General features: G+C 45.1%; 1 protein-coding gene across 4 annotated transcripts in view; it reads left to right on the forward strand.

Moving 5' to 3' along the window:
* LOC145850174 (homeobox protein Meis1) overlaps positions 1 to 17,500 on the forward strand; it is a 187,139-nt gene that overhangs the window by 45,076 nt on the left and 124,563 nt on the right. The gene's annotated exons all lie outside the window — the stretch shown is intronic.

A 17,500-nucleotide genomic window follows, 5' to 3' on the forward strand; every position in this document is an offset into this window, starting at 1 on the left:
ACCTCTCCCCCTCTCCCCCACCTCTCTCTCTTTCGCCACCTCTCTCTCTCCCACCTCTCCCCATTTCCCCCCACCTCTCTCTCCTTCCCCGCCTCTCTTCCCTACTTCTATCTCCCTCTCTCCTTGTCTCTCTCGCTGTCTGTCTCAGATTGCTTCCTCACTGACCTTTCTATATGGGCGCTGCTCTTCCACTTGCTTTCACCCCTAATATAACACAGCCAGTCTCTCAGTCTCCCCTCACTGCCTCCTCTCCGCCTGTCTGCACAGCTAATAAACACTGCTATCCCTTCTTTCTCTCTCTCTGTCTCTCTCTGTCTCTCTCTGTCTCCGTCTCTCTTTCTCTCTCTCTGTCTCTCTCTGTCTTTCTGACTCTCTCTGTCTCTCTTTGTCTCTCTCTGTCTCTCTCTGTCTTTCTGACTCTCTCTGTCTCTCTTTGTCTCTCTCTGTCTCTGTCTCTCTTTCTCTCTCTCTGTCTCTCTCTGTCTCTGTCTCTCTTTCTCCCTCTCTGTCTCTGTCTCTCTCTTTCTCTCTCTCTGTCTCTCTCTGTCTCTTTCTCTTCATTCTATGCGTCTTTTCATCCTTCCTTCCTCTCTCTCCATCCTCTACCTCCATCATAGCAAAATAGCATAGAGAAGCAGTGACAGGCTTTTGCCTTTAAACTAGTGGAAGCTATAGTGCCCTGTATAATTTAAATGAGTAGAAGCTAAACTCTAGATGCTCTAAGCCTCTTCCTTAGTGAGGCTTATGCCCCAAACACATGCTATCCCCTGGCCTGCAGGATCCTAGAGTGGCTAACCAAGGTTTTACCATCAGCTGTTACATATAACCAATTGTAGTTATATGCCAATTAAGTTGACATTTTAGCTATGCTGTGCTGTTGTTACACTTAGGAAGTATGTTAAGCCAACATCGTTATAATGTGTTAAATTAGTACCACATAACCATTGTAGGTATTTGTCACTTAATCCTACATATTAGTTAGCCTCTATGTCTGGTAAAACAGCCCATAGTGTGGGATTATAACCAGTAACAATAATACCAGTACTATGACTCGTATTATTATCTACCCAATAATGATAGTTCTACAGTATGTTAGCATTCTGTTAGCATTCTGTTAGCATGTTGTTGATCTTCAGCCACATGTGTTTTCTAGCTCTGGATTCCATTCCTAACCAGAAACGAGGGAGGATCACATTTGTCTCACACATGTCATTATATCAGCCCTGGGTGTCTTCCTCCGTGAAGGAAAAAGTCAAAAACATCAATCTCTCTCTCTTTCTCTCTCTCTCTCTTTCTTTCTTTCTTTCTCTGAAGGATGGTCACTCTACAGTACACAGAAACAAACCGGAGTGGAGTCAGATCTCAGAGGAGGCTATATGGTTAATTAGGCCCTAGCTATTAGTGGTACTGTTTGGAGGGGTTTATATGCGCTGGCCCTGTGTTTCTGGAAGGCAGCAGCTCTCGGGGGGGGGGGGGGGGGGGGGGGCTGTGTGGTATTGTGTCTTGGATCCCACTTTGGCAGACTCAGAGGGTGCAGAAAATGAGAAAACGAACAGATCGTTAGTCCCTTCGTCCTCAGTAGAGGAGGCAGTCACTGTATATGTTCCAAATGGCACACTATTCCCTATATAGTGCACTACCTTTGACCAGAGCCCTATGGGGTAGTGGTCAATAGTTGTGGTCTATGTAGAGGACAGGTTTCCGTTTGGGAGGCCGTCCCTGTCTGATACTGTTCAGTCTCTTTTCTGTTCCCCGGGTATTGAGTTCCAGCAGTGGTCTGTGTGGATTGGTACGGACAGCCCCTTGGACACTCAAATGCCCAGGTGGTGTATTAAACTAAAACACTAAGGGGTCTAGGAGTGAAGGAGCCACAGAGAGGTAGCTAGCTATGCTAACTAACTGACAGCTAGTATTAAATAAACAAAATCACTAAGGAGGCTAGGAGTGAAGGAGCCACAGAGAGGTAGCTAGCTATGCTAACTAACTGACAGCTAGTATTAAATAAACAAAATCACTAAGGGGTCTAGGAGTGAAGGAGCCACAGAGAGGTAGCTAGCTATGCTAACTAACTGACAGCTAGTATTAAATAAACAAAATCACTAAGGGGTCTAGGAGTGAAGGAGCCACAGAGAGGTAGCTAGCTATGCTAACTAACTGACAGCTAGTATTAAATAAACTAAAACACTAAGGAGGCTAGGAGTGAAGGAGCCACAGAGAGGTAGCTAGCTATGCTAACTAACTGACAGCTAGTATTCAATAAACTAAAACACTAAGGAGGCTAGGAGTGAAGGAGCCACAGAGAGGTAGCTAGCTATGCTAACTAACTGACAGATAGTATTCAATAAACTAAAACACTAGGCTGCCATAGAGAGGGAAAGAGAGAAGAAAAGGAGAGAGAGAGAAAAGGAGAGAGAGGGAGAGAGAGAGAGGGAAAGAGAGGGAGAGAGGGAGAGAGAGAAGAAAAGAAGAGACAGTGAATGGGAGAGAGAGAGCGAGAGAGAAAAGGAGAGAGAGGAGAGAGATAGAAGGAGAGAGATAGAGGTAGAGAGATAGACAGACAGCGATATATTGAGAGAGAGAAAATGAGAGAGAGAGTGAGAGAGTGAGAGAGAGAGAGAGATAGAGAGATATATAGAACCCAACAGAGAGTGAGAGAGGGGAGTGAAATCTCCGTCTTTCCCTCACTTTCCAGGGGCTGAGGTGATGACTGGGAACATTAGATATGAATCACCAATTATCCAGGGCTGCTTCCAAATTGCACCCTATTCCCTTAATAGTGCACTACTTTTGACCAGTGTCCGTAGGGGATCCCATAGGGCTCTGGTCAAAAGTAGTGCACTATAAAGGGAATAGGCTGTCATTTTTGGACACCCCAGGACTACTTGTACAGAGAAGAGTAGATAAACAGATATACAGTGAGTGGGCCAAGTCAAATAGTGTCCCGGTAGGATTTGTGTTATTGTCTGAATACATTTACACTGTGAGGAAGGACGAGTGGCAGCCTACATATTCTAGATTATAGACTAGATCTGCAGTAGGGAGTTGGTGCTGTGTGTGTTTGTACTGTTAAGTCATGTTCCACCCTGATTGAGAGTGAGTCTTTTGTCATGTCGGTTTTCACTTGAAATCTCTAGACTCTGAACGTCACATCTGTTGACCGACGGTTTCTGTGCCCCCCTTAGCGAAAGAGCTAACTTTTTCAACTATAGAAGCATTATTATTTAGCAACCGATTGTGTCTATAGCAACTTACAACTATGCATGCATGCATTTCTTCACATATGGGTGGTCCCAGGAATCAAACCCTCAATCCTGGCTATTGCAAGCACCATGACCTACCAACTGAGCCAGTTGGACTATTTTTGTTTTGAAGCAGTGGTGAATCTTTCTCTATAGCTACTACTGCATGAAACACTGAACAGTAAAGACTGAACATTGAACACTGAACAGTAAACAGTAAACACTGAACACTGAACACTGAACAGTAAACACTGAACACTGAACAGTAAACAGTAAACACTGAACACTGAACACTGAACAGTAAACACTGAACACTGAACAGTAAACACTGAACACTGAACAGTAAACACTGAACACTGAACAGTAAACACTGAACAGTAAACACTGAACACTGAACAGTAAACACTGAACACTGAACAGTAAACACTGAACACTGAACAGTAAACACCGAACACAACACTGAACACTGAACAGTGAACACTGAACAGTGAACAGTGAACACTGAACACTGAACACTGAACAGTAAACACTGAACACAAAACTGAACACTGAACACTGAACAGTAAACACTGAACACTGAACAGTAAACACTGAACACAACACTGAACACTGAACAGTGAACACTGAACAGTAAACACTGAACAGTAAACACTGAACACAACACTGAACACTGAACACTGAACACTGAACAGTAAACAGTAAACACTGAACAGTAAACAGTAAACACTGAACACTGAACAGTAAACAGTAAACAGTAAACAGTAAACAGTAAACACTGAACAGTAAACACTGAACACTGAACAGTAAACACTGAACAGTAAACAGTGAACACAACACTGAACACTGAACAGTGAACAGTGAACAGTGAACACTGAACAGTAAACACTGAACACTGAACAGTAAACACTGAACACAACACTGAACACTGAACAGTAAACAGTAAACACTGAACACTGAACACTGAACAGTAAACAGAGCTCTCTCCTCTCTGCTCAATGGTGGGGTGGGTGGATCATTATTTTGTTCCATTGATCAGGATGGAGAGAGCCAGAGAGTGACTGCGGTTGTCGTCCCTCCATCCCTCCATCAGTCCCCGGTGACCTCACAGCCCTCAGTCAAGGTCAACCTCTCGCTCTCTGTGTTCTCATTGGCCAGTGTCCAGGTCCAGGGTGGGCAGACAGGCGTACAGACAGGCACGTCAGCCAATCAGCATTCGGCAGTGAGCCCAGCGACCAATCAGTTCGCTTCACGTGGCCCTCAAAGTCAAACCGATTAATTGGACCGATTGTCCAGCAGACTGAAAGAGAGTAGTTTTCTCACTTATAAACACTGAGTGTGTGTCTGTGTGTGTATCTGTGTGTGTGTGTCTGTGTGTATATATGTGTGTGTGTGTGTGTGTATATATGTGTGTCTGTGTGTCTGTGTGTGTGTGTGTGTGTGTGTGTGTGTGTGTCTGTGTGTATATGTGTGTGTATGCATTTACATTTGTGAGTGCCTCTCTAGAAGGCCTTTGACTTGTAGCAGTCTCTGCCAACACAACTCCACTGTGAGAGAGGGAGACAGACAGACAGACAGACAGACAGACAGACAGACAGACAGACAGACAGACAGACAGACAGACAGACAGACAGACAGACAGACAGACAGACAGACAGACAGACAGACAGACAGACAGACAGACAGACAGACAGACAGACAGACAGAGAGTCTGGTCTGCTTCGTTCTGCCATTCTGTGGTCATCAAGTCAAAAGTCCTAGTGTTTAAGTAACAAACCAGTACCATTATACAGGACATTGACCAGAGGAACCAGCTGCTAGGAAATGTGTGTGTGTGTAGGTGTTTTTGTGTGTTGTGCGGATGTTGTGTAGACGTGGTTAAGCAGGAGTCAGTGTAATTGTTTTACTGGTGTCCAGTTTGCAGTGTAATCTGGTTATAGTGGGAGGCTCAGATGATAAAAGGTGTGTTGCTTTTGATATGGTACCATAGGGCTGCTGTTACCCTGTGTGTGTGTGTGTGTGTGTGTGTGTGTGTGTGTGTGTGTGTGTGTGTGTGTGTGTGTGTGTGTGTGTGTGTGTGTGTGTGTGTGTGTGTGTGTGTGGTGTGTGTGTGTGTGTGTGTTACGCTTTAATAGAGGTGGTGGGGGAGAGTGGGAGAAGTGGGAGAAAGAGAGAGAGATGACATGATCTCAGAGTGATGCTGTGAAAGCATTTTGAAGCTAGAGAGACAGAGAGAGAGAGAAGAGAGAGAGAGAGAGAGAGAGAGAGAGAGAGAGAGAGAGAGGGAGGATAGGACAGGGCTCTACCAGTGCTGAGAACATGCCTCTTTGCCAATGCTTCAGAACCTAAAAATTGTGCGTCTTGATTGTTGACCGATGACCAGTTATCCCCATTGGCTCACAAAGGAGGGCATATCCAGATTAGTGACCGGAAATAACTTGTTTCATTTCCTCCAGTTTTGCCTGTCTGAAACAGCTAAAACAGAGTACAGCTACATTTATCATCCATATAAAATACAGATATCTACTACTGACTCATCTACCTACCCATTTTGATTGATCATTTTCATATTTCATAAAGATTGGGTGGTTGCTGGCTATACGTCTAAAGATCGTATTCAGCTGTAACATCGCACTGCCTTCAATATTATGGGATGAAGATGTAACATATATCTGCCAATTTCATTTGTGAGGATGAAGGGCTACCCGGCTGCTATTGGCTGCTAATATGGATGACTGTCAGCTCCAAATGCAGGTGTAAAACACAGTTTATTTCTGTAGCGTCTCTTGCGTTTTTGTAAATGCATCAGCGTTCATGGCTGTAATGACAGGCTAAATTTGCATAGTGATTGTGTGTGCAGATGTGCGTGTGGGTGCGGAGGGTCGCGTGTGGTGCACGGTGGGTGCGTGTGGGTGCGTGTGGTGCGCGGTCGGTGCGCGGTGGGTGCGTGTGGGGGCGTGTGGGTGCGTGTGGGTGCTTGTGGGTGCGTGTGGGTGCGTGTGGTGCACGGTGGGTGCGTGTGGGGGCGTGTGGGTGCGTGTGGGTGCATGTGGGTGCGTGGGTCACGGTGGGTGCGTGTGGGTGCGTGTGGGTGTGGTGGGTGCGTGTGGGTGCGTGTGGGTGTGGTGGGTCATGGTGGGTGCGTGTGGTGCGTGTGGGTGCGGTAGGTCGCTGTGGGTGCGTGTGGGTGCGGTAGATCGCGGTGGGTGCGGTGGGTCGCGGTGGGTGCCCGGTGGGTCGCAAGTAACGTACAACCCCTGTTTGGGGGTCGGGCGTCAAAAAGTTTGAAAACCACTGGGATACATGATAGTGGCAACAAACGGTAGACCACAGTATTCTTCTTTGTGTTGTTTATTGGTAATAAGTGCAGTATTTATTCCAGATCAAAATAGTTTAGCAAAATAGTTTCCTCATCAGATGATGCTAATATAGTTTCCTCATCAGGTGGTGCTGCTATAGTTTCCTCATCAGATGGTGCTGCTATAGTTTCCTCATCAGATGGTGCTGCTATAGTTTCCTCATCAGATGGTGCTGCTAGAGTTTCCTCATCAGATGGTGCTGCTATAGTTTCCTCATCAGATGGTGCTGCTATAGTTTCTTCATCAGATGGTGCTGCTATAGTTTCCTCATCAGATGGTGCTGCTATAGTTTCCTCATCAGATGGTGCTGCTATAGTTTCCTCATCAGATGGTGCTGCTATAGTTTCCTCATCAGGTGGTGCTGCTATAGTTTCCTCATCAGATGGTGCTGCTATAGTTTCCTCATCAGATGGTGCTGCTAGAGTTTCCTCATCAGATGGTGCTGCTATAGTTTCCTCATCAGATGGTGCTGCTATAGTTTCTTCATCAGATGGTGCTGCTATAGTTTCCTCATCAGATGGTGCTGCTATAGTTTCCTCATCAGATGGTGCTGCTATAGTTTCCTCATCAGATGGTGCTGCTATAGTTTCCTCATCAGGTGGTGCTGCTATAGTTTCCTCATCAGATGGTATTGCTATAGTTTCCTCATCAGATGGTGCTGCTATAGTTTCCTCATCAGATGGTGCTGCTATAGTTTCCTCATCAGATGTTGCTGCTATAGTTTTCTCATCAGATGGTGCTGCTATAGTTTTCTCATCAGATGGTGCTGCTATAGATTCCTCATCAGGTGGTGCTGCTATAGTTTTCTCATCAGGTGGTGCTGCTATAGTTTCCTCATCAGATGGTGCTGCTATAGTTTCCTCATCTGATGGTGCTGCTATAGTTTCCTCATCAGATGGTGCTGCTATAGTTTCCTCATCAGATGGTGCTGCTATAGTTTTCTCATCATATGGTGCTGCTATAGTTTCCTCATCAGGTGGTGCTGCTATAGTTTTCTCATCAGGTGGTGCTGCTATAGTTTCCTCATCAGATGGTGTTGCTATAGTTTCCTCATCAGATGGTGCTGCTATAGTTTCCTCATCAGGTGGTGCTGCTATAGTTTCCTCATCAGGTGGTGCTGCTATAGTTTTCTCATCAGATGGTGTTGCTATAGTTTCCTCATCAGATGGTGCTGCTATAGTTTCCTCATCAGGTGGTGCTGCTATAGTTTCCTCATCAGGTGGTGCTGCTATAGTTTTCTCATCAGGTGGTGCTGCTATAGTTTTCTCATCAGGTGGTGCTGCTATAGTTTTCTCATCAGATGGTGCTGCTATAGTTTGCTCATCAGATTATGCTAATATAGTTTCCTCATCAGATGGTGCTGCTATAGTTTCCTCATCAGATGGTGCTGCTATAGTTTCCTCATCAGATGGTGCTGCTATAGTTTCCTCATCAGATGGTGCTGCTATAGTTTCCTCATCAGATGGTGCTGCTATAGTTTCCTCATCAGGTGGTGCTGCTATAGTTTCCTCATCAGATGGTGCTGCTATAGTTTCCTCATCAGATGGTGCTGCTATAGTTTCCTCATCAGATGGTGCTGCTATAGTTTTCTCATCAGATGTTGCTGCTATAGTTTCCTCATCAGGTGGTGCTGCTATAGTTTCCTCATCAGATGGTGCTGCTATAGTTTCCTCATCAGGTGGTGCTGCTATAGTTTCCTCATCAGATGGTGCTGCTATAGTTTTCTCATCAGATGGTGCTGCTATAGTTTCCTCATCAGGTGGTGCTGCTATAGTTTCCTCATCAGATGGTGCTGCTATAGTTTCCTCATCAGATGTTGCTGCTTTCCCCTCTTCTTGTAATAAGTGATCATCCCGCGGTTGCAGGAAAATGTTTTTGAAATGAGCAAATGCCCCCGAAAGGTCTGTGCACAGCCTCGACAGTGTGTGTGTCTGTATGTTCCATATGGATGTGTGTGTGTGTGTGTGTGTGTGTGTCTGTGTGTGTGTGTTCGTGCGTGCGTGCGTGCGTGCGTGTGTGTGTGAAACACTACATGTAAACTACTTGGCTATAGTGTGGTAACAATAGTGTGGTCACCAGTAACAGTTTGTTTGACGTTTCTCATGGACACCTCATCTCTCATAATGGACACCTCATCTCTCATAATGGACACCTCATCTCTTCTTAGGACATCACTATCAGTGTTTACCTAGGGAAAAAATGCCCAGGCGGCCAAACGTCCAATCACAGTTAAGTTCTCACCCCCTCAATCAAGAGAGATAGTTTGCTTAGTTTACGACCTCGTCCAATCTCAGTAGCAATGCATCAACCAACTAAACATGCAGGCACTTGCCTCTCACGCGGAAAGTGATGGTCACCAATGGCTTTATTGGCCCAGCCAGCTGATAAGCTGACACGTAAGCCGCTTTGGGCTGACTGGGAACACTGAAAAAGGGGAAATGGTTTAAAGTTCCCACACAGAGAGGGCTAGTTTACCTTTAGGATTAGATCTGTGTCATCAGCCACTCAGACCATATGGGAATAGAGGAGAAAAGAACACAGGCAAACAAACCAACACCCTTCCCCTTTCCCCTGGAGGTAGCTGGGTCTGACTAGAGTGGATCCCTCTTAACTCACACACTATGGCCATGTGAACCTGGAGGTAGCTGGGTCTGACTAGAGTGGATCCCTCTTAACTCACACACTATGGCCATGTGAACCTGGAGGTAGCTGGGTCTGTCTCTTCGTTCTCTCTCTCTCTCTCTCTCTCTCTCTCTCTCTCTCTCTCTCTCTCTCTCTCTCTCTCTCTTTCTCTCTCTGTAGGCTTGGTGTTATGTTTGTACTGAGGGCAGACACCCTCTCTTCTCAGCTCTCTCTCTCTCTCTTTCTCTCTCTGTAGGCTTGGTATTATGTTTGTATTGAGGGCAGACACCCTCTCTTCTCAGCTCTCTCTCTCTTTCTCTCTCTGTAGGCTTAGTATTATGTTTGTATTGAGGGCAGGCACCCTCTCTTCTCCTCTCTCTCTCTTTCTCTCTCTGTAGGCTTGGTGTTATGTTTGTAATAAGGGCAGACACCCTCTCTTCTCAGCTCTTCTCAGCTCTTCTCATCTCTTCTCCTCTTTATCTCTCTCTCTTTCTCTCTTTTTACTCTTTCTCTCTCTTTCTATTTGTACTCTCATTTCTCTCACTCTCCCCCTTTCCCTCTCTCAATTATGTGTGAATATGCTTTATTTGCTTGACCAAACATATGCAAAGTATTGCCAGAGCGGTTACAGCATATTGTGTCCACAATTGACATACAACTACGTATTCATTCACCACATTGCAATACAGTCACATGTTAGGACTTGTATTTTGCACTGTCTCTCTTTCCTCTTCCTTCTGTCTCTGTCTGTTAGTGTATTCACTTGCTAAGGCTTGGACTATGTTGGTTGAAGGCAAACTTATTTTCTGAAAATAGTTAGCTAGCTAGCTAGTCTTTGTCTAGCTTGTCTAGCTAGTTTATTTTCTAGTTTGGCTAGCTAGTTTTTGTCTAGCTTGGCTAGCTAGTGTTTGGCTAGCTTGGTTAGCTAGTGTTTGGCTAGCTTTTTTAGCTAGTGTTTGGCTAGCTAGTTAGTTTCAGTTTTTGGCTAGCTAGTGTTTGGCTAGCTTGCTTAGCTAGTGTTTGGCTAGCTAGTTAGAGTCAGTTTTTGGCTAGCTAGCCAGAGTTTGTTTTTAGCTTGTCGTTGACTAGCACACTAAGGGAGAGTACACTGCAGATTAGTTCATTTGAAATCAGAGGATGAGACACGGCTCATTTAGCAGAGTGTAGCTGTGCAAGTGGGTGTGGAGTGTAAATGTATCTTTAGCTGCTAAGCTATAATTGTGGTTTGTTAATGATGTAGATACGTTCTCTGGATATGTTTACAGGAAGTCTTCATCTGCTTCCAAAATGGCACCCTATTCCCCACATAGTGCACTACTTTTGACCAGGGCCCATAGTAGGGAATAGGTTGTCATTTGGGATGCAACCCTTGTCTTAATTGAACTCCTCAGTAGAGCTTCTCCCTTCACCAACAACTAATTACGACTGGTGTTAGCAGTTAGCGTCATCTCTGTTAATCTCCTTGTAAAGTTGAGGAAACCATATGAGTTTAGCTACTACATGGTGACAACTTTACAAACCAATGAGCTTCACTCACTGAAGTCAGAATAGGTTTGTGATTTCGATCATTTCATAATGCGTTGGCTGACTTTGATCGTATCAAAAGGCCTAGGATTTGTAGACAATAGGAAATATGCTTAGACATGAATGCTCACTGCAAACTTTAAAGCCACTTTAATTAATATGTGTCTGAAAGAGCTGTTGTTGCCTTGTGTAATATGCTGGTAGGGTGGTGCTTCTTCCTCTCCATGGGAAAGAATGAAGCCACACCAGAAACTCACCACAGAAATGACAAGAGACCAATTTAGTCTCTTCTTTAGTCTCTACAGACACACACGCACACACACACACACACACACACACACACACACACACACACACACACACACACACACACACACACACACACACACACACACACACACACACACACACACACACACACACACACACACACACACACACACACACACATCCACTATGCCCCAGCCACCTAATCGTGGACAGTAACGGTTCAGAGGGATTCTGACAGAAATCAGAACGACTTACAACTGACGTGTCACAACGCATAACATCTGGCCAGCCACAGTTCTGACTGAACACACACACACACACACACACACACACACACACACACACACACACACACACACACACACACACACACACACACACACACACACACACACACACACACACACACACACACACACACACACACACACACACACACACACACAGAACACTACCCAAGATTCCGCTAGCCTGAATAAGAGCTGATTCTGAGGCCCAGGAGGCGTCTCCTCATAAGATACATGTTATCCAACTGTTCAGGACCTGATATCACCCTGAGAGATACACTTTGACCTGAACCACTGGCTGATATGGAGAGAGGGAGGGAGAGATGGAGGGGGAAGGGAGAGAAGGAGGGAGGGAGGGAGGGAAGGAAGGAGAGAGGGTGGGGGAAGGGAGAGAGGGAAGGAGAGAGAGACGGAAAGATGGAGGGGGAAGGGAGAGAGGGAAGGAGAGAGGGAGGGAGAGATGAAGGGAAGGGAGAGAGGGAAGGAGAGAGGGAAGGAGAGAGGGAAGGAGAGAGGATGGGGAAGGGAGAGAGGGAAGGAGAGAGGGAGGGAGAGATGGAGGCAAGGGAGAGAGGGAGGGAGAGAGGGAGGTAGAGATGGAGGAAGGGAGAGAGGGAGGGAGAGAGGGAGGGGGAAGGGAGAGAGTGAAGGGGAGAAGGAATGGAAAGAGCAGTGGCAGGAGCATTAGGATAGTAGCTGTAAACGAACAGGGTTCTAGTACGTCTCTCATTACATCAGCCCTGTTGTTTAACACACACACACACACACACACACACACACACACACACACCACACACACACACACACACACACACACACACACACACACACACACACACACACACACACACACACACACACACACACACACACTCTCAGGGTCACTTTATTTAAGGAGATTAACTGAGTCATCCTACGCTTATAAGCTAGTGCAGGGAGTTGATAAAATCCTGTCTTTCCAGACTCAGGAGTTAGGAAAAGCCAATTTCAACTAAAAACCAATGTATTAAGAGTATTCTCTTTTTAATATGATGAAATATATTTGATTATATTTATATCAGGAAAAAGATGTGCATCAGTATGTGGCGTGGTTGGGTAAAAAAAACACTCCATCTAGCTGTGTACCTGGGCTGATGATCAACTGATGGACAGAGAGAGAGAGAGATGGAGAGGGAGAGAGAGGGAGAGAGAGAGAGAGAGAGAGAGAGAGAGAGAGAGAGGAAGAGAGAGATAGGAAGAGAGAGAGCGAGGAAGAGAGAGAAAGAGAGCAAGAGAGAGAGAGTGAAAGAGAGGAAGAGAGAGAGAGAGATGGAGAGAGAGAGAGAGAGAGAGAGCGAGAAAGAGACAGAGAGAGAGGAGAGAGAGAGAGGAAGAGAGAGAGAGAACAACACTCCTCTCTCCACAGAGCCCTAGTGTGCCAGCTGTTTTTATTTTATTAGCAGTATCACAGTGGTAGGAGTCCCAGTTTAAAGCCACCAACAGCATAGCCCTAATTTTAGCCTCCAAAGAGGATAAGGTTTAAACAGGCCCTGCTGCTAGTATGGGCCATATGGTCGTCTGACGATAACATTGTGGCAGGAATATTTATCTTTCCCCTCTAGATATTTGTTGTTTCAGCGTTGTTACTGGTCTGAAGTAGAGTATGTATTTATACGTATAAATACACTGATAAATTAACAGTAGTGTAGTTATCTGAGGAGAATTGGGGGTCTAGATGTTAGACTGGTGCAACCTGCCCACTATCTACATTTAAATAATATACTGCTCAAAAAAATAAAGGGAACACTTAAACAACACAATGTAACTCCAAGTCAATCACACTTCTGTGAAATCAAACTGTCCACTTAGGAAGCAACACTGATTGACAATACATTTCACATGCTGTTGTGCAAATGGAATAGACAACAGGTGGAAATTATAGGCAATTAGCAAGACACCCCCAATAAAGGAGTGGTTCTGCAGGTGGTAAGCACAGACCACTTCTCAGTTCCTATGCTTCCTGGCTGATGTTTTGGTCACTTTTGAATGCTGGCGGTGCTTTCACTCTAGTGGAAGCATGAGACAGAGTCTACAACACACACAAGTGGCTCAGGTAGTGCAGCTCATCCAGGATGGCACATCAATGCGAGCTGTGGCAAGAAGGTTTGCTGTGTCTGTCAGCGTAGTGTCTAGAGCATGGAGGCGCTACCAGGAGACAGGCCAGTACATCAGGAGACGTGGAGGAGGCCGTAGGAGGGCAACAACCCAGCAGCAGGACCGCTACCTCCGCCTTTGTGCAAAGAGGAGCAGGAGGAGCACTGCCAGAGCCCTGCAAAATGACCTCCAGCAGGCCACAAATGTGCATGTGTCTGCTCAAACGGTCAGAAACAGACTCCATGAGGGTGGTATGAGGGCCCGACGTCCACAGGTGGGGGTTGTGCTTACAGCCCAACACCGTGCAGGACGTTTGGCATTTGCCAGAGAACACCAAGATTGGCAAATTCGCCACTGGCGCCCTGTGCTCTTCACAGATGAAAGCAGGTTCACACTGAGCACGTGACAGACGTGACAGAGTCTGGAGACGCCGTGGAGAATGTTCTGCTGCCTGCAACATCCTCCAGCATGACCGGTTTGGCGGTGGGTCAGTCATGGTGTGGGGTGGCATTTCTTTGGGGGGCCGCACAGCCCTCCATGTGCTCGCCAGAGGTAGCCTGACTGCCATTAGGTACCGAGATGAGATCCTCAGACCACTTGTGAGACCATATGCTGGTGCAGTTGGCCCTGGGTTCCTCCTAATGCAAGACAATGCTAGACCTCATGTGGCTGGAGTGTGTTAGCAGTTCCTGCAAGAGGAAGGCATTGATGCTATGGACTGGCCCGCCCGTTCCCCAGACCTGAATCCAATTGAGCACATCTGGGACATCATGTCTCGCTCCATCCACCAACGCCACGTTGCACCACAGACTGTCCAGGAGTTGGCGGATGCTTTAGTGCAGGTCTGGGAGGAGATCCCTCAGGAGACCATCCGCCACCTCATCAGGAGCATGCCCAGGCGTTGTAGGGAGGTCATACAGGCACGTGGAGGCCACACACACTACTGACCCTCATTTTGACTTGTTTTAAGGACATTACATCAAAGTTGGATCAGACTGTAGTGTGGTTTTCCACTTTAAACTTGAGTGTGACTCCAAATCCAGACCTCCATGGGGTGATAAATTGGATTTCCATTGATTATTTTTGTGTGATTTTGTTGTCATCACATTCAACTATGTAAAGAAAAAAGTATTTAATAAGATTATTTCATTCATTCAGATCTAGGATGTGTTGTTTTAGTGTTCCCTTTATTTTTTTGAGCAGTGTATATATATATATATATATTTATTTTTTCAACAGTATTGGAAAATCCTACTCCGGTATAAACAGCATATGGCTCCAGCCTATCTGGTAGACTTATCTCTCTCTCTTGCCATCAGCTGCCTTTAGTATAGTGTTTGTGTGTGTGTGTGTGTGTGTCTGTGTGTGTGTGTCTGTGTCTGTGTGTATGTGTGTGTTACTTAATCTCATTCATTTCTGTCCATTTTTAAACATGTAAATTCACCCCGACGAATAAGAATGAAGCGCTCCCTCTTTCTCTTCCTCTCTCTCTCTTCAATTGAAATAATTCAATTTGGACACGTTTGGAATCCTCTCTGGCTTAACCCATTATGCATGAAAACCCCTAACAAAGACCTGGAGAATTTACCAGGCCGGTTTGTGAAATGGCACTGTTGGAAAGCCAATTTCATGCGTACAAACACCACCAAAGCCCCATATGGGGAGAATCAGCATCCCTTATGTTTTACTGCCGTTCATCAACCCTTCTATATTTGTCACCCAGAGCTCTAGAAGGGCCAGAAGGCTGTTTGCAGGAGATCAGCCCCAGAAGGGGTGAGGAGACTGGGACATGGTTGATCTGTTTGCCTCCCCCTAGATAGGGCAGGAGGGTTGGAGGTAAGATGGTCAGTAGAGAGGCTCGGGGGGTAGGCTGAGTTAACAACGGGTCAAAAGCTTGACCTGAGACTGACCCTTCCTCAACTATCCTCCCCTCCAGGCCTTCTGACATGGATACCTGGACTGCATCCCAAATGGATCCCTATTCTTTACGTAGTGCACTACTTTGGATCAGAGCCCTAATGAAAAGCAGTGAACTACACAGGGAATATGGTGCCATTTGGGACACAGACTGTTGTGATAAAGGATAAAGGGATTTGGGGCCAAAGAAATAAACACCCATTAAAGCTGTTTCCCAGGTCAAGGGAAAGAAAGAAAGATCACAAACAAGCAAAATGGAAGGAGGGATGGCAGAGGAGAGATGGACGGAGGGGGGATGGACAGAGGAGGGATGGACGGAGGGGGTTAAGGGGGCTATCTGATTGTGTGTGTTTGTTTTGAATGTGCGTGTGTTTGATATTCTTTTTTAATTGAACCTTTATTTAACTAGGCAAGTCAGTTAAGAACAAATTCCTATTTACAATGACGGCCTACACCGGCCAAACCCGGACGACGCTGGGCCAATTGTGCGCTGCCTTATGAGACACCCACAACCGGTCACGGCCGGTTGTGATAAAGCCTGGATTCGAACCAGAGTGTCTGTAGTGACGCCTCTAGCACTGCGATGTAGTGCCTTAGACTGCTGCACCACTCAGGAGCCCTGATAACACACACACACACACACACACACACACACACACACACACACACACACACACACACACACACACACACACACACACACACACACACACACACACACACACACACACACACACACACACACACACACACACACACACTTAGCTGTAACGTGATCACTCCTTGTTAGCTCCAAGCAGTGAAACTCAAAGAGAAGCAGGGAGACCAACCAGGTGACATCCCTCTGTGACCTACTACTAAACCTGAACTCTGATATAAACACTATAGTATAGAGGTACTACTACTAAACCTGAACTCTGATATAAACACTATAGTATAGAGGTACTACTACTAAACCTGAACTCTGATATAAACACTATAGTATAGAGGTACTACTACTAAACCTGAACTCTGATATAAACACTATAGTATAGAGGTACTACTACTAAACCTGAACTCTGATATAAACACTATAGTATAGAGGTACTACTACTAAACCTGAACTCTGATATAAACACTATAGTATAGAGGTACTACTACTAACCCTGACCTCTGATATAAACACTATAGTATAGAGGTACTACTACTAAACCTGAACTCTGATATAAACACTATAGTATAGAGGTACTACTACTAAACCTGAACTCTGATATAAACACTATAGTATAGAGGTACTACTACTAACCCTGACCTCTGATATAAACACTATAGTATAGAGGTACTACTACTAAACCTGAACTCTGATATAAACACTATAGTATAGAGGTACTACTACTAACCCTGACCTCTGATATAAACACTATAGTATAGAGGTACTACTACTAAACCTGAACTCTGATATAAACACTATAGTATAGAGGTACTACTACTAACCCTGACCTCTGATATAAACACTATAGTATAGAGGTACTACTACTAAACCTGAACTCTGATATAAACACTATAGTATAGAGGTACTACTACTAAACCTGAACTCTGATATAAACACTATAGTATAGAGGTACTACTACTAAACCTGAACTCTGATATAAACACTATAGTATAGAGGTACTACTACTAACCCTGACCTCTGATATAAACACTATAGTATAGAGGTACTACTACTAAACCTGAACTCTGATATAAACACTATAGTATAGAGGTACTACTACTAAACCTGAACTCTGATATAAACACTATAGTATAGAGGTACTACTACTAACCCTGACCTCTGATATAAACACTATAGTATAGAGGTACTACTACTAAACCTGAACTCTGATATAAACACTATAGTATAGAGGTACTACTACTAACCCTGACCTCTGATATAAACACTATAGTATAGAGGTACTACTACTAACCCTGAACTCCGATATAAACGCTATAGTATAGAGGTACTACTACTAAACCTGAACTCTGATATAAACGCTATAGTATAGAGGTACTACTACTAACCCTGAACTCTGATATAAACGCTATAGTATAGAGGTACTACTACTAAACCTGAACTCTGATATAAACGCTATAGTATAGAGGTACTACTACTAACCCTGACCTCTGATATAAACAC

This window comes from Salmo salar, chromosome 01 (assembly GCF_965601325.2).
Source record: "Salmo salar chromosome 01, fSalSal1, whole genome shotgun sequence".
Classification (NCBI taxonomy): domain Eukaryota; kingdom Metazoa; phylum Chordata; class Actinopteri; order Salmoniformes; family Salmonidae; genus Salmo; species Salmo salar.